This window comes from Manis javanica, chromosome 1, assembly GCF_040802235.1.
Source record: "Manis javanica isolate MJ-LG chromosome 1, MJ_LKY, whole genome shotgun sequence".
Lineage (NCBI taxonomy): Eukaryota > Metazoa > Chordata > Mammalia > Pholidota > Manidae > Manis > Manis javanica.
The window spans coordinates 110,136,867-110,161,699 of NC_133156.1; the positions used below are offsets into that span (position 1 = coordinate 110,136,867).

A 24,833-nucleotide genomic window follows, 5' to 3' on the forward strand; every position below is an offset into this window, starting at 1 on the left:
CTTATGCATTGATCCCTCTACCCTCAACTGAAAATTCTTCTGGTCTCAATGGCTACTTGATGTTAGGCCTCAGAATGTCATCCCTGAGAGGTCTGAGCTCTTGTCAACATTCTCTTCTCAGGACAGGGTCACTACATTTATTATTTCCTACTAAGGAAATACCAAGAGGCTCCCAAAGGAACCATATGGGCATCCAGCATTTCCCTCTGTGGACCCATTGTGTAATGATAGTCCCACCTCTTCTCGGTGACTCAGGCCCAATTACCTGCCAAATTAGGTATGGCTCTTCTTGCCTGCTAGTTCCTTGATATAAGGAGACTGCACTGTCCAGCAAGCAGCTACAGCTTCTTGTACAGAGAGAAGAAGCCTGCTGTGTCCCCTGGTGGAAGCATTCCCCTTTGGAAACCAGGAGCTTTGAAAGCACAGATTTATGGTTTATAGGATGTGAATACAAATCCCTCAATAGCAAGGCTATTCTTAATATACCCCTGTTCTCAGACCTGTATATTAAACCTCTGGGGGACACAGCAGAAGATGTGTAAAGATCTTTAATTTAAAGACCATATAAAGATCTTTCACTTAAATTGTATAGTATGTCCTAGAGAATGAAACCCCACCCTGATTGAGTATGGCTTCTGAGCTGGTGATTCAACTGACCCCTCCTCAGGCTAGTCCAAGCCTCCATCTGGCCTGCAGCTTCAGCACCATAGAATGTGATGGGACTGGTAAGTCCTATTGTCTTATGTCCATTACCACACCTTCTTTGGAGTAAAGGGCATGTCTTGGATTGATGAGGTGTCAGTGACATCCAGACTGAACACTCCACGAGCTCTCAAACAGTGGTGCGACCTGAGTCCCTGCAGTTAAAAAGGCAATACATATCCAGAATGTGTGTCTATTTTTATTGAAATGAATCACTGGCCATTCTAGGGAGGAAGGGTTTCATTTAAGTCAACTTACCACCAAAAGGACACTTAGTCTTTTCAAAGGATGGTAACATGTTGGGGATTTGGTGTTGGACTCTGTTGGAGGCATGTTGGGCATTCAGCAGTGGCAGCAGATAGGAAAGCCTAGGTAAGAGAGAGCCCAGGTGCATGCACAGATTCTACTCCTGACACCATGGCTATTTCATCATGTACCCATTGTGCCAACACAGGGGTGGCAGATGACAGAGGCTGGCTGATGCCAATTGGCCAAGCCATTTTGTCTGCCTGGTTGTTTAGTGCTTAGTCTGTGGTGCATGTTTTCTGGTGGGCATTAACATGCAATCTAAAAATCTTCTCCCAGCACACTGACACTCATGCATCTGTGCCAGCCTCCTCTCCCTGATCTTTCAATCCTTCTCATTCTAGGCTCTTGACCATCTGGTGTTCCATTTGTCACTACCTATCAGTCTTTATTTATTCTAACCTCAGACCACTTCTTTCTTTATTTAAAGTGGATGATTAGGGGTTCTATCCATTTAGAAGATTTTCCCTCACTAGTATTTTTTACAGCAGGAGCTGTGGTTCAGTTGGAGTCCAATTTTAGCTTGCATCCGCACAATGATGCTGACTTATCCATGAATCAGGCTCAGGTGTTTTGCTCCTCTGTCAGCTGGTGATAAGGGATTCCCATGCAGCCATACATGTGAGCTGAGGAAAAGTTGCTAGCCCTGAAATAGTGATGCCATGGAGCTCTGGGCTCCCATCTTTTGTAGCTTCGTGTGCCTTTTGGTCCTTTCTGTCTCAGGCCTGGATGAACCACTTCCGTGCCCTTCATCTCTTCCTCCAGCTATCTGTTGTGGCAGTACAGTGGGTCATTGCTGTTTCTATGCTCCTAGGAGTCAGTTTAGCAGTGATTTCACACCATTTCCAGCAGTCTTTGCCAGCATGCTATATCCTGTATCTCCAGAGAGTGCTCCCAAACATGAAAACTCTCCCTTATTCAGCTTTATGTCCCACCCCCTTGATCAGAGAACTTCAGTCCCCCGTGTACTTTCCCTGCTACTGACAGCACATCCTGGGTAGGTCCTGCAGTTACTGTGGAGTCTAGTCCTTCCCCTTCCATATCAAGCCCAACATATCTCCCAAAGGTTGTCTTGTGACTTAGTGTTTATTTTTGGTCTAATGGCCAGGAGAAGAGATGGGATGTGTCTTCAGACATCATGTTGCTTATGGGGCAAGGCCTTTGCATCCTCTTTAAGCATGGGGAGTGCTGGCTTTAGTAAGGAATAGGCCACTTCTGCATGCTAAGTGGGTTCAGAGAGCCTCAGGGACCCAAGATATGTGAATGCACCAACCCAGAGGTCCCCATTTCCTGTGTCAGGGTTCCATTCTTTCCCAACCAGGGCCTTAGCCTTGTCAGAGCAAGAGTGTCATGGTTGGGAGTTTAACTTTGTTTGGAGCTTACTGTTCTGATGATTAATTCCTAGGCGTGAGTCTCAACTTCCTCTGCCCTCCTGCTGGAGAAGAGAAGAAGGACTTTATGTGCTAAAAGTCCTCTGGCTTTTGCACTTAGCTTGTAATCATTGACTAATCTTTCCTAGCTTTTCCTTACCTTTTCCTGAAGTTTCTTCCAAACTTAGCAACAGACACTCAACTCCACTGTCCTCTTGTTACTATTTGGCTTCTATTTTTCATAGCTGGCTAAAGTGTTCCTTTCTCCTGCTATGCCAGTTCACCAACAGTGGTTTGGGATGGCTCCCTGTAGTAGGGAAGGAAGCAGTATTGGGTAGAAGAGAAGTAGAGTTGCAATTTAGTTCCAGTGGAAGCCTCAGCTACCCCTCTTTAGGGTTTTGAAGAGGGTCTGACCCACCAGAGCTCTCCTGAGTTGGGGCAAGAGAGCGCTGAGCCTTTACACCCCGCGCTGGGTCCGTGGGCTCCCCAGGAAGCAGGCATGGCCTTGGGTAAGGCCCTGAAGGTAGATGACAATGTAGAGTGGAATAGTCACTGAGTAATGAATTTACTAACTTACATTTAAAAAGTTTTTTCCCTAGCATCTTTTTATGGTGAAAGCTATGTGGAGCTTAACATCATAAATGTTTCCCCTGAGTTATCTCTTCAATTAAAATTTCAAACCAGCAAACCACAGGGATTACTCTCTCTTGCAGCTGGGAAAAATGACTACTGTGTAATAGAACTTCTGTCAGGAAACTTATGGGTAAGATTTTTAAATATCTTTAAAAACATAAGCATCCAATTACTGTAGAGAAAGAGAGAAAGAGAGAGTAGAAGAGCTACCCATTTGATTACTGTTATTTCACTAGAGTAAAATCATGTGCGATTTGTTTGGGATCTTCTCCAACTTTACTAGCATGTCTTAAATATTCTGACTCTAAATTTTTTAACCTCCATATGTAGTCCATAAATGTGGGAAAAGTTTTCATGTCCTAGTTCCTCTCTCTTTGTGACTGGCCTTGTTTTCTCAGTAGAACACTTATGAGATGGGAGTAATTGTGATTCTTTCTCTTTCAGGTGAGAGTGAACTTGGGTGCCAGTGAGCAAGTGCTCCTTTCTGAGCGAAGGCCTCGTTTGGATGACTTGGTTTGGCACTCAGTGGAACTGTCCTGTGTTAGGGGTAACATCTATCTGGTCATTGACAGACATCATGAGACAACTGGCCACATCCCTGGTGGGAAGCACAATTTGCACTTTCAACATGGAGTCTACCTAGCAGGCCACGGGGTACTTGACGTCTTTACGTACATGGACAGTTCCCCAGTTTCTGTGGATGTGTGGAGGATGTTGTATTCAGTCAGAGAGATCCTTACATTCCTTCAATCTTACCCTGGTTTTAAGAAGGTTTTTGAGGTGTCACTGAGATGCAGTGATGAATTTTTTGCAGAGGAGAACAAAGTCATCAATTTCTTTACCTCCAGATCCTATGTCACTTTCCCAGAATGGAGGGTGCAGGGGGAAGGGCTCTTAGGATTTGCTTTGCAGACTGAAAGTCAACAAGCCTTACTTTTATTTCAGTCAGGTAAAAAAGGAAATTTTGTTGCTTTGGAAATAGTTAAAGGTCTATTGAAGGCTCATGTAAGAGGTAATAAAAATAATACTCAGCTCTCTTCTTTTAGCTTCGTTAGTGACAACAAATGGCACCTTATTCAACTCAAACTCACTGGTAGGTATCTGGACCTAATGGTGGATGATCAAGAGATAAGGATGGTGCTGCCTTTGCAAAGCAGACCGTTTGTATCTGAAGGCCCCCTTTACATGGGAAGTCTTGATAACAGTAAGGAAGAGCAAGTTAAGAAGTTAGCACTTGCCTCTGTGCCTAGAAAATCTCCAGAAATCTCTTTTAAAGGGTGCTTAAGAGGCTTGGAAGCCAACTCAGAAAAGAGAGCATTAAAGGATGCCTTTGTTTCCAAAGATGTATCTGCTGGGTGTAAAATGAAGGGTAGTGATAATGCAAATCCTCTGTAACAACAGGGAACCTGTTTCAGTCAGAAGTTACCCTTTCCACTGCTGTTCCTGAGGCGGACAAGGCTTTCCTTCCCGATGCAACTGGCCCTTCCTTGGTTCTGAATAACCTGGAGGTTCACGAGGGTGGGCAAGCCTTACTGGGACAAAAGCATGTGAAGGTAGATGTGGAACTGAAGGATTTGGGCATCCAGCACTCTCAAATACTATTTGAAGTAAAGGAATTGCCTATTCATGGGTTCCTTTAATTCAATGTTCCCCCTGAGCAAGAAATGGAGAAGGCTTTTATTGTTAGATTTGAGGCAAGGGAAAGTTTGGTATGTCCATGATGGTTCTGAAGAACCTAGAGATTATTTCACATTTTCCGTCTCTTTCAACAGCAAGAAGGAAATGCCATTATATCTGCAAGGGCATGTTCTATACGTGTTGAACATTATTATCGTTCCAGTTAATGATCCCCCATACCTCAAGCTCCCTGAAGGAAACTTGCTTCACCTGTTTGAGATCTCTAAGAAACAGCTGACTGCAAATATAATACCTGTGTTAGACCCTGACATGGATTCCCTGAATCTTAGTTTTTCAGTTCTTGGCAACTTCAATTCAGATACTGGGTTTTTAGAAAACACCAATGATTCTGGGAGAGCCATTAATGGTTTTACACATGGGGAATTAAGAGGTGGCAACATTTTCTACATGCACAGGGGTCATTTGAGCTCCCTGATCCTACTGAGAGCAAGTGATGGAGAGCTGGTTAGCAACCCAGTGGTGTTATGAGTCATGGCTGTTCCCTGGGAATTTGAAGTGGCCAGTAGAACCGGTGTGACCACAAGGTGGCAGAGTTCTGATTACACAGAGGAACTTGTAGGTGAAAGTCAATGGTGAACACCATGAGATGGAGACTTGCTATGCTGTCGCTCATTCACCTCAGTTTGGCCAGGTTCAGCGGCAGCGCTCAGGTGGTAACTAGAAACAAATCAGCACCTTTTCTCAGCGATCCATTGATCAAGGTTGGGTTCGGTACTGTAGTACATTCAAAGAATTGCAGCTAGAAAATGTTACAGATCATTTAAAATTTAGAGTTAATATAGAAGGAAAAGTCAGTGAAGAGCTGACTTTCCCTGTTACTGTACAATGGCTAAAGTTTACACTTCTGAAAATGTTTCTCTCAAGATTAGTAAAATAAACAGACAAGTATTGAATTCTGATCACTTGCAGGCTGTGACAGAGGCTGTGGAAGTAGCTGAGAGGGAACTACATTTCAAGTTACTGACTCCACCTAAGAAAGGAAAATTGCTGCTTGGCAATAACATTCTAAAAGCAGACTTGGTGTTCAGCCAACAAAATATTATAGACTCTAAGATAAGTTATGAACTACAGATGAGGCCCTGGGAAGATGCACAGGATACTTTTAGGTTCTTGATTGTTGCAAAACACATAGAATCCAAAGATTATATTTTTAGCATAAACTTTAAGGCAGATAAGACACACATTATATTAACTAACAGAGGATTATTTGTAAAAGAAGGAGAAGGGACATTAATTACAAAATCAGAATTTGCTCAAACCTTAGATAATCAGACCTTCCAATATAAAACACCAAGAGTCCTCAACACGGGACGCTGAAACTGATTAACTTTACAAATTCTCTGGGAAGTCATGGCAGTATCACCACCTTCACTGATCAAGACATAGTGAACGAGAGGCTGATGTATGTCCACGATGACTCTGAGACACAGTGTGATGAATTCGTTCTTGCGGCCTCCGCCACAAGACCAGGCCAAGAGAGTGTGGTCAGGGATCTTGACACGGAGGACTGGTCTACAGAAATCAAAGTCACCATTTCCATCTGGTTAAAAAATGATGAGAAACCTGTCCATATGGTAGGTAAGGTCTTTCATGTTGTATGGAATGGCCAGCACTTATTGGCCCTGGCAGATCTCTGTTACCATGACCCACACTCAGATTTGATGATGGGCAGTTGCTCTACACCCGGCAAGGCATCCCAAATGGGGAGTTGGTGCGAGTCGGTGATCTCACTCAGAAACTACCAGTTTAGGCAAGATGACCTGCGGGAAGGATGCGTGCTCTTCAGGCATCGGGGTGCAGACTCGGCCCACTTTGTGCTGTTGGTGACAGATGGCGTCCACCACACATCATTCCTACTTGAGGTCAGTGCGTCAGACTCCTAGATCCGGACAGCCAACAACACGGGGCTGCTTGTACAGAGAGGGAAGGCAACAGCCTCACAGCAGCCAACAACCAACTGCAGTGTCACCACAAACCAAGATGTCAGGATGGACCGCGAGATCAAATTCCACATCACATGGCCCCCAAAACATGGCGGAGTGAGTGTCAGCAGCTTAAGCTCCTGCTCATTTTCCCAGCATGACCTGAACCAAGGACATGTTGTTTATAGGCATGATGGCAGTGGCAACTTTGATGTATTCAACCTGACAGTGAAACTTTAAGATACATTTTCAGAAGTGGGTGTCTGTGTGCCAGTATACTCAGAAAGCCACCATCACACCCAAATTCTGCACAGCAAGACCCTTGTAGTTGAAGAAGGAAAGCCAGTAAAGCTGAGTAGAGGAAGGCTCCAGGTAGGTGGTTATCCTACATCCGAGCATCCCTGTTCTCCAACAACCTCAGGGAGAGTAATCTGTGTGCTTCTGAAAGCTATTTTTCTGTTGATTTCTCTCCTCATATTCACAATGATTTTTTTTTAAGTGCAGATGCCATGGAGAAGAAAAACTGGGAGTTTTCATGATTCTAATACTTCTAATTTCCAATAGTTGAAAATGGAATGTAAGTCAAAATAAGCCTTATTTTAAAGCTTTGTGTACACAGGTGCACGAGTATGTGTCTGTGTTTAGTGTAGGAGGAACTGGAAATGAGGAGGGGGTGTATATGTTATAGTTCATTAAGAGATCTTTGCTTTTTGCTTTTAGTTTGCTTGTGAGAGCAACCCTGCCAATATTGCGTTTGATCTGAGTTACATCCATAATGTGATGAAGCAAAGTATAAGAACTTAGAGTAACAACCCTGCTAAAACTTCAGAGGATGCTGTATTACAAAGTTTATTTCCTTAACTCTCAATGTGACATTATTTAATTTCCTGAAATTGATAGATAAAATTGGCCTAGACCATTGGAATGCCAAGGGGTGAGACTCACACCAGAAGCTACGTGGTTTCCTGTGCTTCTACGTGGAAACTCCCAGCAGGAACTGTCCTGCCCATCAGAGTTAGGAAAGTTTTCTGTTAAGGGTGACCCTGGAGTGTAAACTGTTATGGCAATTGACCACAAATGCAGGCTATTCTGATTCTGCCTTCAGGATGGTAAATGCGTTTACTTGCTTGCTAAATGCAACCAGTAACATCAAGAAGAAATTAGTTCAAAGCAGAAGCAGTTTACTAAACAATGAGTTTAGACCGGGGGAACATGGGGCCCCGCCAGTTTTTCTCAGCTCTTTGTCAGGATCTTAGAGAGTTTATGTTTGAGTTTCACCACAAGGGGGCATGTGTAGTTCAATGACGATAAATCACAATGACAGTTTTTAGATAGATTTTGCTGTCAATAAATTAAATATACACTGAAATGCTGAGCTAGTTAAAATGGGAGCAAAAAAGAAACTTTCCTCTAAAGTCTTGCAATTTTAGTATTTCAACTTGTTTCTTCCACCATCTTTTATTCCTTCTCCTTATACCATTTTCTTTCTTTCCACATCACCTTTCTGAGTCCTAGGGTTCTTCATTGTTGTCGGCTATTACTTTTCTTAGTGACCATGGCTGAAATTCGAAATCGTGGCATGGTCACTAGAACAGACCCAGGCTTGCACTGTGAATCAAGCCTACTTGCCTGCTTATAACTTAAGCCATTTGTGGACAGTAATAGAAAACAATCTGGTTCATCTGGCTCTTGACTCTTTCAAGTATTAATGTGTTTTTCTTTTTGTGTTTGTGTGTGGTGTATATGAGCTCAAGGCTGGGCATGCAGCTAATGTTCCTTCAGCGGCAGTGTTTACCGTCTGAATTCCACCAATGCATGGATATCTCCAAAAATTTTTGCCAGGAGACAGCAGCTTGGGTGCAGTTGAAAAGTCCCCTTTGATTTTTACACAACAGGATCTTGATGATGGTCACATCCATTATGTGCAGACAGCTCCTGACCGACAACAGGGCTGTTTTTTCCTGGATGTGATGAATGGTTTCCAAGCTGTGAATGGAGTTGAAATCTTGGTGGATATTGTCCCCAAAAGGATTCCTCTGGAAGTAAAAAATTTCACAGTCCAAGAAGGTGGTTCCAAAGGTCTTGGAGAAGACTATCTCAAAATTCCAAGTAAATATTTTGAGGGACCTGACTGAATTTGTTCTACTCAAGCCACCCAAACACGGTTATGTTGAAAATTCTCATTTTCCAAGACTGAAGCTAATGAAATTTACCAGGAAACAGGTAATAACTCTCAGTTAATACATTTAGGTATGTTGGATAAAAGAAAAAAATTGGCTACTTATCATTTAGATTCATGGACTTTCAGGAGTGGTGGGACCTACAAGTCCAACCTCCTAACAGAGCCTAGAAGCCTTTCCATGGTAACCCTATAAAGAGGCCATCCAGCCCTCTCTTAAACATCTTCAAAGATGAGAGAACTCACTACTTCCTGAGATGAGCCCTTCCAATTTAAAACACTTCAATTGTGAGAAAGTTCTTTACACTGAGATGAAAAAGTTACCCAACTCCCTTGGAATTTGAGCAGAGGACTGACACAATATGCCCTGAGAATGATTGGTGACAAGGACTGATAATTTTTTATTTCCTAAGATTTTGCACAAGTTTGTTATATCCTATAATTTCAGGTCAGCAGATGTTTTTCTATTGTTAGAAGTCTAGGAATAGACAAATTCCCACTAGACCCTCCTTTTGCCTTTAGATTAATACCAATTAAATGTCATGTAATTCTGGGGAGTGTCACTCCATTGAAACTGGTATATTTCTCCACGAAAGATATTGAAAAGGTGACTTCTATTTAAGTGCTATATTCCTTAAGCACCGTCACCTGATCAGCACCATCATCCATGTTTGTTTTCAAATAGGTTAAAACAACATGTTCCAGGAGCATGTGGTCAGGCCTGTGGTCTGGAATTTCTCTGCCCATGGAACCAAAGGAATTCTCATAGCACTTGTGCACAAGTGACCACATTTTCCCCTTGAAATTCCTAATGAACTTTTCAACTGTTGTTAGAAACACCTCTGAGAGATCAAAAGTGGTGGCTCAAAGGAAATGCACCATAGGAATGGGCTAAGTTGAACTGTTAAAAATTTTGGTATTTTACCAAAACAAGCAGAGCCCCAGAGACATTTTAAGAAGTTCAACTACTCCTGTTGGCTTCGGAAGTTCTCTGCCATTTTATGTTTGGGTCACAGACTCACTGAAGCTAAGTTCCCTTCTAGCTTTAAAATTGCCCTGGTTTCTGATTTTGATCCTGTGCTCTTCAGTATTTCCATCAGACCATTAAAAACATGAAAGATTCTGATCAAATTTGTAGTTATTATAAATCCAAGAGGAATAATTCATTTATTGGGTGACTATTTCAGGATGAAAATTAGAAAGATGCAATCTAGCAGTGATAAAAGTAAATGTTTGAATTTGGATCATTACTTTGAGGAAATATGCCTTAATAGAATAATTTGATTCCAATGTATTTCATTATATTCTGTCCACCAGAAATACATGGTAGCAAATTAGGGTTGCACTGTTACAAGATGCACCAAAGAATGATTGTATTCTGAAGAAGGAGCAGGATAGGAGGTAGCAGGTGTCACTTCTCATACAAAGAACAGTTAAGGGAATAATGCGTGCTTAGCTCACAAAAGAGAAATTTGGGGAAACTTAAATTGCCCTAGTCCATATGTCTGCAAAAAGCAGAAAGCTGGCCAGTGGATGGCAACTTCAGAGCCTAAATCTAATATTCTGAATTGCCCAACAAAGCAATCCCAACTTCAAGAATTAGCCACTGTACATAAACAACTAGAGTCTGGATTTTAAAGGGTGTTGTTTTCATTGGAAAAAAAGCCGTATTATATCGATTACCTACATTTTAGTGTTAGAAATACCCTTCGAACTCAGGTCTTCTGATTGCCACCATAGCATTCTCTTTGCCACCCACATTGCTCCGTCACTGTGCTCCTCCTTACACCCATTTCATAAAAACTATTCCATCTGTCATAATTTGCACACTGATTGTCAGAATCAAACTTCATGGGATGAACACATGCTCCTGTGTCATAGGGAGATAGAAAAAATAGGATTTCTTTTATAGCAATGTATTCATGTGTTTAAATCACATTTCAATAAGTTGGTAATTTTTTTTGCCATTGGTTGCAGGTGGAAAATAAATTGATCTGCTATGCTTATGATGATAGTGAGGAGCTTCTTGACAATTTCACCATCTTTGCAAACAGCTCAGAGCTTGGAAAACAGAGTTTTCCCCAAACTCTTTTTGTGACTGTTGAATCAGTAAATGATGAGGCTCCAATAATAACAGCCAATAAAATCCTCCAGGTAAGTGCTGCATGCTTTTTGATTTATCATAACAAAATTAGGACCACCAATCTGATTTTCTTTTGTGGTAATTCTAATGTTAAATAGTGAGACATATGACCACATATGCTTAGTTGACTTATTCCTCCTGGCTTCGAATAAATGTCAGTTATTATCAGGACATTGCATTGGGTGTTGGGAGATGATGAATCACAGAGAGTTACTGTCATACTGTATTTCCTGAGTGGGCACCACTCACCCTGTATTCCCTGAGGCATGGCTTTTTCTAGTTCTGTCAGGAAAGTGTATGCGCTTGAGAAACTCCTTGGAGACTGACAGCACACTAGTAGAGTGAGTGAGCTCTTCAGTAGACAGTCCTCGGAAGAATTAGCTCCCCACTATTGACTGTGTGACCTTGGGCAAGTTATTTAGCCTTTTAATTTGCTCTCATCTAAGTGGTGGAAAATGGAGGCAGAATTGTGTCAAACAATAAAATGATGTAATACTCTCTCACAGTGCCTGTCATGTGGTTAGAGCTCAATAAATGGTAACTATTATTAGTCTGAGGCCACACCAGTTTTAGAGTAAAAAGGCAACTGTACAGTCATGTGATAATATTTTGCTGGTTGTGGGCATTTCTGTCACCTTTCTGAGGGTCCCTGTCGGTTGTTCTTACCATTCATGGATAAACATGGTGCCACATGTTCTGCTCCTCTCCTGACCTGAGCCTGAAGTAAAGTCTGCTGTTGTGGCTTCTGTTGTCCACACATGTGGGCTGAGGCACAGGAAGCCATCTGGCTCTCATCGCACCATTTTCCTGGCACACCAGTACTGCTGAGTCAATGCTCGTGAACCCAGAGGTGCTGGTTTACACTCAGGTATCCCCAAGATTTCATTTAATACATTTTCTTGATTTTAACTCATTCTTTCTTGCTGTTCCTACTAATAAAGACTTGGGCATAAATTTGCTATTCCAGCTTGGAGAATAATTGTAGCCTTGTAATAGTAAGGGAGCAAAAAATAAGTGTTAGCTATCATTGTGTGCCAGGGGATGCTTGAAGGGCTTATAGCTCACTGAGCTGTGCGCTACCATTTTCCTCACTGGATAGATGAGGGAACTGTGTGGCAGCTGAATTAGACTCAGACAGAGTGTCAGTATAATGTCTCCAGCAATGTCTGACATGTAGTAAATAAGTATTTGTTAAAGGAATAAGTAAATGAAAATATGAAGTGCCAGTTCCCTCAACACTGACCCGTGTTTCAAAGGCAAGCCTTTTGTCTTGTGTGTTTCTTCCATTATCATGGCTGCATTTCTGGGAGAATCCTTAGCCTGTCACACAATTAAGCCCCTCATGGGCTCATTCTGCAGGTGCGTCCAGACATGGAAATCTGAATGCATTCACCTTGAAATTAGGCTGAGACAAATCTTTCTATATACGTATTTGGCAACTTCAGCCTCATTACACCACCCATGAGAGTAGATAGTTAATAACGGATTCTTTGGAAGTTGGGTGGTCAGAGGAAATGCAGAAGAGGTGGGCAGGAGTAGAAGTCCAGTGTTTCCACCTGGTGATGGTACTTCCCTTGGGTGTAGGAGAGCTTGGAAATGTGGTGGAGCATTTTTTCTTCTTGCACTGACTGGAAGATGCTGCTCTGTTTAATGCGTGAATGCCAGGGATGGTTAATATTGCAAAGTATGGGGCAGTCTTAAAAATTGAAGTAATGTCCTGCCCAGAGTGCTTGTAGTATCCTGTTGAGAAACATTCCCCACCAGGAAGTTGCAAATACAGCCCATGAGCCCAATCAGGCTTGATGCCTATTTATTTGTACAGACTGCAAGCAAAGCATGGTTTTTATAGATGAAATCATTTAATTCAGTAATTGATTTGACAACAGGGAACACTTACTTTGAATCCCATGTCAACAAAATATTTTCCCTCATAAAAAATTTCATTCTTCTCATTAGTGGATCTGTATTGCAAAAAGTTATACTCAATTATTAATACAGCTTGAATTTTATCAGCAAAAAATTGTGGAAATTTGCTCTCTTTCTTGTTACATAATATCTATACACTATCCTCAGTTTTGCCTCATGACTCAGAAACTGTAAAATATTAACTTTCTGGTTCTTCATGAATATGTTTGCCAATCCCTGCTATAGACCAGTAAACCAACTCAGCTGGAGTCAGTGGTCCCTGCTTTACAGCATAAGTTTAGATATGAGGACCTTGAATTCTAGCAAGGGACTTGCACTATATTATGTGGCCATGGGGAGAATATGCAGATATATTCTGTCTAGAATGGTTGTGGGAGTGTATAATTTGCAAAACCATTTTATCTTCATACTGTTTAAAAAAGGAAAACATAATACCATTTTAATTGTTTAAGGGATTTTCCCTCTTCCTTCAGACAACTTCTCATTCACTCTTTTCATGGTCTGGATCCAGAATTGCCTTTGAAAGTTTATCTATTTTGTCCTACTTCCCTCCATTTCCAAAGTTATTTCTAATCATGTCTAAAGAATAGGAAATCTATGTGGCAGTCTCTGAATGGCCTTGTGGCTGAATTTAGTTATGGTCTTGAAGTTTTTCTTGAGTTTTAACTGTTGTGTAATAACCAACTAATGTAGATTAATTGAGCATAAAAAACATATTGATATTTTACATGTTTTTATGGAATATATAATGTGTGTATGTATGTACGCCTGTATGTATATTGCATATTTTTGCATATAGTTCCTCCGTTAAAAAGCAGAGGATCAAGTTGAACCCCTAACCTCATTTTTCTGGTGAGGAAACTAAGCCCCAGGGGGCAGTGGGGAGCCTAGGGTACCACCACTGGTTGGTTGAAGGGTCTCCTGACTTCTACTCTGAGAATCCTCTGTCCCTACTTTCTTCTACTTTGCTTTTTGGAGGGATGGTGGTGGTAGTAAAATAAACTATTTTAACTAACAAAATGATGGCTAGGGCAGATGTTATTCTGCCCCAGTAGATCTCAAGTGTTATTTTCTAAGTGGCAAAAGATCTAGACCTCCAAGCTGCAGAATGATGCAGCAGATCCACCATGTCTGGGTAGTGGTTGACACAAAGAGAAAAAAAGGTCTTTGGTGAGAGTGATGGCCAGGCAGGTGACAGAGAGTGACAAGAAAGCAAGGAGAACAGCAAAGAAATATGGAGTGGTAAGCCTTTGACTTCAATTTATAAAACACCCCAGCATCAATTAAATGATAGGGCAGGCATACCCAGGAACTCATCAGGGACTAATCTAACTAGAAAATTTTATGTCGTTAAGAATTGCTGGGTTTTTAAAATCTGTTTTTATGTTTTCAAAATAATTGGATCTAAGAATGGACTTTTTGGTGCTTGTAGCTATCTTATAGCTTGGCTCATTATGCAGCCTCTACATTTTAAGTGAAAAATTAATGGTGTTTATGCATTTAGAACTTTATCTTTGTAGTTTGCTTCACAGTAATTCCAGGTAGGCTGGGAATGATATATTGTAGCTAATCAGACCTGAGGCCTCCCCATCTGTTTTCAGCTGCTTTACTCCCTCTCCCCTCACACATTCTTTTTGTATCAATACCTAATAACTCATTATCAGCAAAGTGATCTGAGAAGCAGGTTATTGGCTAGAGTGAGGCAATATAGGTGTCAATTATTGTTAAACACAGTCATGGAAGTTTACATTTATTGTGTTCTTACTGGACATCTATAACTGGTGTCATTTTTACAGCCCTATGAAAGAACTGCTGTGATTAATATCCTCATTATAAAATGGGAGCCCTGAGTCCCAGAGAGGTCACAAGGGAAGGTGTGGACTTGAAGCCAAGTCTTTCCAAGTCTGACCATCTTACCACCATGCTCTGCTGCTTTCCCTCTTTAGCCATGACCAACTCAAGCTCTCTTAGTGCATCCATGGGATCACGGGCTATCTTTCTCAGTAAGAAAAATCTCCAAAGCTGATGTGCCCCTTGCTCCTAGTAAAGTGGACCTATGGGAGTAGGTCTGCAGCTGTTGGAAGGGCATATGTGTTTGCCTGAGAACTGCAGCCGAGGAATCGAGCATTTTACTGCATGATGCAGAGCTGCAGGGTGAGAGGGGCCTACCATCTGGAAAGACATGGGAGAAGAGCTGGAGTTGGCTGAGGGAGAGGAGGACCAAGGGATAAGGCAGTGAACTCAGGCTTCTTTATGAAAAGGAGCTGGAGCTCCATTCCAGGCTTGGCTTTCAGTTCTGTGGCATCATCAACTATAAGATGTAAAATCAACTTAATAATAGCTTTACTATATTTAAGCGTACCTGCCATGTTTAGTATATTAAGTTGTGAGGGAAAAAAGTGTACCCTAGATTTTATCTCTGCCTTCCCTTAAAATTCGGGAAATACTGTTCTGCCAGGAACCTTGAGCTTGCTTAGGTAGTTTGCCCGACCCCCTTGCCCATTCTTGGTACCAGAGTGTTCCTCTCAAGAAAAAAAAGGAAGAGTAACTGGGAGCTGTGGCCATTTCCTTCATTCCTACCGTCCTCCCTGGATCTAGGCCAGGAATGATTCAACTTCCTGGTTTTCATGGATGTGGTCATTTGACACTCGCCCTTTCTGAGTTTTCTTATTTATCTGGTGAGAAACTCTTTCTCTGACTTGAAAGCTCTGGATTAACATTAGGAAACCAGAGTTTAAAAGTTTGTGAAATGCTCTATTTGAGCAAAATTTCTCTAGGCCTCACTTCCCTTGACAGCAAAACCATGCATGGGTTGCAGGGTCGTGTGTGTGTGTGTGCGTGCATGCATGCACGCATGCATGCATGTGTGTGTTTTTCTTGGTCATCTCTTCATCCTTCCAGTTCTACTGTCCTGTGGTTTGTATGACTGTAAACTTTGCTTGATATTCTCTGGGTGAGTCTGCACTTGGACAGATAGAGAGGCTGTAAATCCACCATTTCTATTGCATGGATTTATTCCAGTCTAGACTGGGGGAAACCTTTTCTCTTCTCTCTGACTGAAAAACATAGTTATGGAACTAAAGTCATTGTGTCTAAAATCTGGAGGTGATTATGTACTACTGTAGGGCATAGTATCTAGTTGTATAAAGATGTAGAAGAAGTTTTAGTAGGATTTGCTTGACTGTTTTAAAGGGGAAGAAACCTCTCAAAAAGCAACAGAATACACGTTTTTCTCAAGTGCACATGGAATGTTCTCCAAAATAGGTCACATATTAGGATACAAATCAAGTCTCAACAAATTTAAGAAGGTTAGAATTGTATCAAGCATCTTATCAGACCACAATAGTCTGAAACTAGAAATCAATTAAAAGAAAAAAAATGGAAAAAGAGCAAACACATGGAGGCTAAACAACATGCCTCTAAATAATCAATGGGTCAAGGAACAGACCAAAGAGGGAATCAGACAATACATGGAAACAAATGCAAACAGAAACACAGTGGTTCAAAATATGTGGGATGCAGCAAAAGCAGTTCTAAGAGGGAAGTTTATAGCAATATAGGCCTGCCTCAGGAAACAAGAACAATCTCAAATAAAAAATCTAACCCTATAACTGAAGGAATTAGAAAAGAACAAAGCCCAAAATTAGTAGAAGGAAGGACATAATAAAGATCAGAGCAGAAATAAATAAAACTGACACTAAAAAAAAACAGGAAAAAAAATCAGTGAAACCAAGAGCTGGTTCTTTGAGAAGGTAAACAAAACAGGCAAACCCTTAGCTAGACTTATCAAGAAAAAAAGACACTTATCAATAAAAAAATCAGAAATGATAAAGAAGTTTAAACATACATCACAGAAATTCAAAGTATTATAAGAGAATTCTGTGAAAAATTACATGTCAATAAATTGGACAACCTAGAAGAAATGGATAAATTTCTAGAAAAGTACAACTTTCCAAGACTGATCCAGGAAGAAGCAGAAAATCTGAACAGACCAATTACTTCTAACAAAATTAAACTGGTAATCAAAAAACTCCCAACAAAGGTCTAGAACCAGAAGGTTTCATGGGTGAATTCTACCAAACATTTAAAGAGGAGCTAATATCTATCCTTCTTAAAGTATTTCAAAAAGTACAAGAGGAGAGAATACTCCCAAGCTCATTCTATGAAGCCAGCATCTAATACCAAAACCAAAGATACCACAAAAAAAGAAAATTACAGACCAATACCCTGATGAACATAGATGCAAAAATCCTCAACAAAATATTATCAAACTGAATTAAAAAATGTATCAAGAGGATCATTCATCACAACCAAGTAGGATTTATTCCAGAGATACAAAGATGGTACAATATCCACAAATCAATCAATATGTTACACCACATTAACAAAATGAAGAATAAAAACTATATGATCCTCTCAATAGATGCTGAAAAATCATTTGACAAAATTCAACATCCATTCATGATAAAAACTCTCAATTAAGTGGGTATAGAGGGAACACACCTCAACACAATAAAGCCCACATATGACAAACCTACAGCCAACATCATATTCAATGGCAAAAAGCTGAAAGTTTTTCACCTAAGAACAGGAACAAGACAAGGATGTCCCCTCACAACACTTTTATTCAATATAGTACTTGAAGTCTTAGCCACAGGATTCAGACAAGAAAAAGAAATACAAGACATTCAAATTGGTAATGAAGAAGTAAAACTGTCACTATTTCCAGATGACATGATACTGTATATAGAAAACCCTAAAAGCTCCATCAGAAAACTATTAGAACTAATAAATGGATTCAGCAAAGTTACAGGATACAAAATTAATACACAGAAATCTGTTGCATTCCTATATACAAATAATGAACTAACAGAAAGAGAAACTAGGAAAACAATTCCATTTACAATTGCATCAAAAAGAATAAAATACCTAGGAATAAGCCTAACCACAGAAGTGAAAGACCTGTGTTCTAAAATTATGAGACAATGATGAAAGAAATTGAAGAAGACATGAATAAATGGCAATCTATCCCCCACGCTCAGGATAGAAAGAATTAATATTGCTAAAAGGGCCATCCTGCACAAACCAATTTACAGGTTTGATTAAATCCCTATCAAAATATCAATAGCATTTTTCAATGAATAGAGCAAAGAATCCTAAAATTTATGTGGAACTATGAAAGACTGAATAGCCAAAGCAATCTTGGTAGAAAACAGCAAAGCTGGGAGCATCATGTTCCCTGACTTCAAGATATACTACAAAGCTACAGTGATTAAAACAGGATGGTACTGGCTTAAGAACAGACCCATAAATCAATGGAACAGAATAGAAGGCCCAGAAATAAACACATATATAAATGGTAAATTACTATATGACAGATAGTGATGAATATACAGTGAGGAAAAGACAATCCTTTCAATAAATGGTGTTGGGAAAACTGAACAACTACATGTAAGAGAATAAAACTGGATTACTGTCTTACAACATACACAAAAGTAAACTTTACATGGATTGAAAACCTAAATGTAAGATAGGAATCCATAAAACTCTTATAAAAAAGCATATGCAAGCATCTCATGAACATCAGCATGAGAATTTCTTTCTGGACACTTTTCCCCAGGCAAGGGAAACAAAAGCAAAAATAAACAAGTGGGACTACATAAAACTAAAAAGCTTCTACAGAACAAAAGAATCCCTCAACAAAACCAAAAGCTAACCTACTGTATTGGAAAATATATTTGCAACTAATATATCCAATAAGAGGCTAATATCCAAAATATATAAAGAACTCATACAACTCAACACATACAAAAAACAAATAATTCAGTTAAAAAATGGGCAGAGTACCTGAACAGACATTTTTCCAAAGAAGACATACAGATGGCCAACAGACACATGAAAAGATGCTCAACATCATTAGTCATCAGGGAAATGTAAATCAAAACCACACTGAGATATCACTTCACATCAGTCAGAATGGCTACTATACAAAAGTAAAAAATAACAAGTGTTGGTGAGGATGTTGAGAGAAGGGAATCCTCCTACACTGTTGGTAAGAATATAAATTGTCCAACCACTGTGAAAAACAATATGTAGGTTCTTCAAAAAACTAAAAATAGAAATACCATAAGACCCAGCAATTCCACTTCTGAAAATATACCCAAAGAAAACAAATCACTAATTTGAAAAGATATATGTATCCCTATGTTCATTGCAGCATTATTTACAATAACAAAGATATAGAAGCAATCCAAGTGTCCATCGATAGATGAATGGATAAAGAAGATGTGGTATATATACACAATGGAATATTAGCCATAAAAAGAAGGAAATCCTGTGATTTGTGACAACATGGTTTGACCTAGAAGAATCATGCTAAGTGAAATAAGCCAGGCAGAGAAAGACAAATAACAAAAGACTTCACTTATACATGAAATCTAAAAAACAAAACAAACAAAAATAGATAGAACCACAAATATAGGTGACAGACTGTTTGTTACCATAGAGAGGGTGGTTAGGGTGAAGGGGATAAAGAGGTGCAAACTGCAAATTGTAATATAAGTTAGTCATAGGAATGGAAGGAAGTACAACATAGAGAATATAACCAATAACATTGTAATATCTTGGTACGGTAATGGGGTAACCACACTTATCGTGGCAAGCATCTATTAGTGTATATAATTATTGAGTCATTATGTTGTACCTCTGAAACAAATATAATATTGTGTATCAACTTTACTCCAATAAAAATAAAATAAAATAAAATAGAAAGTCTCAAGAGTTTGTTTCTTCAATTGTAGTTAATGGCCATGATTTTATCAGTGAAAATCTTTTCATTCCAAGGTGTTCAAGCTTATTTGCCAAAAGTGATTTTTTTCTTTGTTTAAATTATGACTGTTGTGAATACAGCCTTTTGAGATTTCACTGATTTCCAGTCATATGGTGCAGAATATAGTTATAGGTCTACTTGTGGGTGTGTTATTGCCTCTGGGAAGCCTCCTCTGGTTCCACAGGCTTCCAGATGCAGTGATCTCATTGATGATTCCCTGACCACACCAGCAGAAAGAGCACCATGATGTTCTTGTCCCTTGATCCTGCTTTATTCTCCTTTTTAGTGTCCCTTGCTCTCTGATACTAAAGAGACAACCTATTGTTTGTCTCCCCCAATCAATGCAAGCTCCATTTGGAAGGGCTTTGCCTTTTATTTATTTATTTATTTATTCATTCATTCATTTATGGTATCATTAATCTACAATTACATGAGGAACATTATGTTTACTAGACTCCCTCCATCACCAAGTCCCCCCCCCACATACCACATTACAGTCACTGTCCATCAGCGTAGTAAGATGCTATAAAATCACTACTTGTCTTCTCTGTGTTGTACAGCCCCCCCCGTGCCCCCCCTACATTATGTCTGCTAATAGTAATGCCTCCCCTTTTTTCCCCTTATCCCTTCCTTCCCACCCATGCTCCCCAGTCCCTTTCCTTTTGGTAACTGTTAGTCCATTCTTGGGTTCTGTGGGTCTGCTGCTGTTTTGTTCCTTCAGTTTTTTCTTTGTTCTTATACTCCACATATGAGTGAAATCATTTGATACTTGTCTTTTTCTGCCTGGCTTATTTCACTGAGCATAATACCCTCTAGCTCCATCCATGTTGTTGCAAATGGTAGAATTTGTTTTCTTCTTATCGCTGAATAATATTCCATTGTGTATATGTACCACATCTTTATCCATTCATCTACTGATGGACATTTAGGTTGCTTCCATTTCTTGGCTATTGTAAATAGTGCAGCGATAAACATAGGGGTGCATCTGTCTTTTTCAAACTGGAGTGCTGCATTCTTAGGGTAAATTCCTAGAAGTGGAATTCCTGGATCAAATGGTATTTCTATTTTGAGCATTCTGAGGAACCTCCATACTGCTTTCCACAATGGTTGAACTAATTTACATTCCCACCAGCAGTGTAGGAGGGTTCCCCTTTCTCCACAACCTCGCCAACATTTGTTGTTGTTTGTCTTTTGGATGGTGGCCATCCTTTCTGGTGTGTGGTGATATCTCATTGTGGTTTTAATTTGCATTTCTCTGATGAATAGCGATGTAGAGCATCTTTTCACGTGTCTGTTGGCCATCTGAATTTCTTCTTTGGAAAAGTGTCTGTTCAGATCCTGTGCCCATTTTACAATTGGATTATTTGCTTTTTATTTGTTGAGGTGTGTGAGCTCTTTATATATTTTGGATTTCAACTCTTTATCAGATCTGCCATTTATGAATATATTCTTCCATACTGTAGGATGTCTTTTTGTTCTATTGGTGGTGTCCTTTGATGTACAGAAGCTTTTCAGCTTGATATAGTCCCATTTGTTCATTTTTGCTTTTGTTTCCCTTGCTGGTAAGATATGTTCATGAAGAAATTGCTCATGTTTCTGTCCAAGAGATTTTTGCCTATGTTTTTTTCTAAGTGTTTTATGGTTTCATGACTTACATTCAGGTCTTTGATCCATTTCGAATTTACTTTTTTTTTCAGAACAGTGTTCCTTTACTCAATAGAATTAAAAACCATGAGGTGACCATTGACATAAATTGTTAAAGAAAAATTCTTAAAAGGTGTTCCTAACAAGCTACATGAAGATGTGTTATGCTACTGAGTAGGACTGAATCCAATTAGAACACACCCATAGTGAAGTTTTATGAAAAAATCTTACAAGACAACTCCAACAAGCCCCTTATCACACACATTCAGAATGGTATTATTTCACTGAGTAGAAGTGAGTCCTGGTAGGTCATGCTATAGTGAAGTGTGCAAGAGTACTTCTTATATGATGTTTCTAACAAGCTACTAGGAAATTGCTTTCAGCCCTGTTATGACACTGGGTTGAAATTAATTGCATGATGTGCCAACTCTGCCGAAGTGTCTAAAAGCACTTCTTAAAAGTTGTTTCTAAGAATCTAATTGTAAGATATTTTTAGACCATTGTTATTTCACTGAGAAGTGAATCAAATTTGCTTTTGTGTATGGGGTTAGACAATGATCCAGTTTCATTCTCTTGCATGTAGCTGTCCAGTTTTGCCAACACCAGCTGTTGAAGAGACTGTCATTTCCCCATTGTATGTCCATGGCTCCTTTATCATATATTAATTGACAATATATGTTTGGGTTAATAACTGGACTATCTATTCTGTTCCACTGGTCTGAGGCTCTGTTCTTGTGCCAGTACAAAATTGTCTTGATTACTGTGGCTTTGTAGTAGAGCTTGAAGTTGGGAAGCGAGATCCCCCCTGCTTTATTCTTCCTTCTCAGGATGGCTTTGGTTATTTGTGGTCTTTTGTGGTTCCATATGAATTTTAAAACTATTTGTTCCAGTTCATTGAAGAATGCTGTTGGTATTTTGATAGGGATTGCATTGAAACTGTAGATTGCTTTAGGCAGAATGGCCATTTTGACAATTATTAATTCTTCCTAACCAAGAGCATGGGATGCGTTTCCATTTGTTAATGTCCTCTTTACTTTCTCTTAAGAGTGTCTTGTAGTTTTCTGGGTATAGGTCTTTCATTTCTTTGGTTAGGTTTATTCCTAGATATTTTATTCTTTTTGATGTAATTGTGAATGGAATTGTTTTCCTGATTTCTCTTCTGCTAGTTCATAGTTAGTGTATAGGAAAGCAACAGATTTCTGTGTATTAATTTTGTATCCTGTGTAACTTTGCTGAATTCAGATATTAGTTCTAGTAGTTTTGGAGTGGAGTCTTTAGGGTTTTTTATGTACAATATCATGTCATCTGCAAATAGTGACAGTTTGACTTATTCTTTACCAATCTGGATGCCTTGTATTTCTTTGTTTTGTCTGATTGCCATGGCTAGGACCTCCAGTACTATGCTGAATAACAGTGGGGAGAGTGGGCAGCCCTGTCTTGTTCCTGATCTTAGAGGAAAAGCTTTCAGCTTCTCACTGTTAAGTATGATGTTGGCTGTGGGTTTGTCATATATGGCCTTTATTATGTTGAGGTACTTGCCCTGTATACCCATTTTGTTGAGAGTTTTTATCAATTATGGATGTTGAATTTTGTCAAATGCTTTTTCAGTGTCTATGGAGATAATCATGTGATTTTTGTCCTTCTTTTTGTTTATGTGGTGGATGATGTTAATGGATTTTTGAATGTTGTACCATCCTTGCATCCCTGAGATGAATCCCACTTGATCATGGTGTATGATCCTTTTGATGTATTTTTGAATTTGGTTTGCTAATATTTTGTTGAGTGTTTTTGTATCATATTTATCAGGGATATTGGTCTGTAATTTTCTTTTTTGGTAGTGTCTTTGCCTGGTTTTGGTATTAGAGTGATGCTGGCTTCATAGAATGAGTTTGGAAGTATTCTGTCCTCTTCTATTTTTTGGAAAACTTTAAGGAGAATGAGTATTATGTCTTCTTTATATTTCTGATAAAATTCAGTGGTGAATCCATCTGGCCCGGGGGTTTTGTTCTTGGGTTGTTTTTTTATTACTGCTTCAATTTTGTTGCTGGTATTGGTCTGTTTAGATTTTCTGTTTCTTCCTTGGTCAGTCTTGGAAGGTTGTATTTTTCTAGGAAGTTGTCCATTTCTTCTAGGTTTTCCAGCTTTGTTAGCATATGGATTTTCATAGTATCCTCTTATCATTCTTTGTATTTCTGTGGGGTCCATCATGATTTTTCCTTTCTCATTTCTGATTCTGTTGATGTGTGTAGATTTTCTTTTTCTGTTAATAAGTCTGGCTAGGGGCTTATCTACTTTGTTTATTTTCTCAAAGAACCAGCTCTTGGTTTCATTGATTTTTTCTATTGTTTTATTCTTCCCAATTTTATTTATTCCTTTTCTGATCTTTATTATGTCCCTCTTTCTGCTGACTGGGCCTCATTTGTTCTTCTTTTTCCAATTTCAATAATTGTGACTTTAGACTATTCATTTGTGATTGTTCTTCCTTCTTTAAATAGGCCTGGATTGCTGTATACTTTCCTCTTAGAACTGCATTCACTGCATCCCACAGAAGTTGGGGCTTTGTGCTGTTGTTGTCATTTGTCTCCATATATTGCTTGATCTCTGTTTAATTTGATCATTGATCCATTGATTATTTAGGAGCATGTTGTTAAGCCTCCAAGTGTTTGTGAGCCTTTTTGTTTTTTTTGTACAGTTTATTTCTAGTTTTATACCTCTGTGGTCTGAGAAGTTGGTTGGTAGAATTTCAATCTTTTTGAACTTACTGAGGCTCTTTTTGTGGCCTAGTATGTGGTCTATTCTGGAAAATGTTCCATGTGCACTTGAGAAGAGTTTTTATTCTGCTGCTTTTGGGTATAGAATTCTATAGACATCTGTTAGGTCCATCTGTTCTAGTGTGTTGTTCAGTGCCTCTATGTCTTTACTTATTTTCCATCTGGTGGATCTGTCCTTTGGAGTGAGTGGTGTGTTGAAGTCTCCTAGAACGAATGCATTGCATTCTATTTCCTCCTTCAATTCTGTTAGTATTTCTTTCACATATGCTGGTGTTCCTGTATTGGGTGCATGTAAATTTATAATGGTTATATCCTCTTGTTGGACTGACCCCTTTATCATTATGTAATGTCCTTCTTTATCTCTTGGTGCTTTCTTTGTTTTGAAGTCTATTTTGTCTGATACAAGTACTGCAACACCTGCTTTTTACTCCCTATTGTTTGCATGAAATATCTTTTTCCATTCCTTCACTTTTAGTCTGTGCATGTCTTTGGGTTTGAGGTGAGTCTCTTGTTAGCAACATATAGATGGATCTTGTTTTTTTATCCATTCAATTACTCTTTGTCTTTTGATTGGTGCATTCAGTCCATTTACATTTAGGGTGATTATTGAAAGAGATGTGCTTATTGCCATTGCAGGCTTTAGATTCGTGGTTACCAAAGCTTCAACAGTAGCTTCTTTACTATCTAACCATCTAACTTAATTCACTTAT

The 24,833-nt window shown here is 39.4% G+C and overlaps 1 pseudogene; it reads left to right on the plus strand.

Moving 5' to 3' along the window:
• Window positions 1-628: 628 nt before the first annotated feature.
• LOC118973144 (chondroitin sulfate proteoglycan 4-like) overlaps window positions 629-24,833 on the plus strand; it is a 54,861-nt pseudogene continuing 30,656 nt past the window's right edge.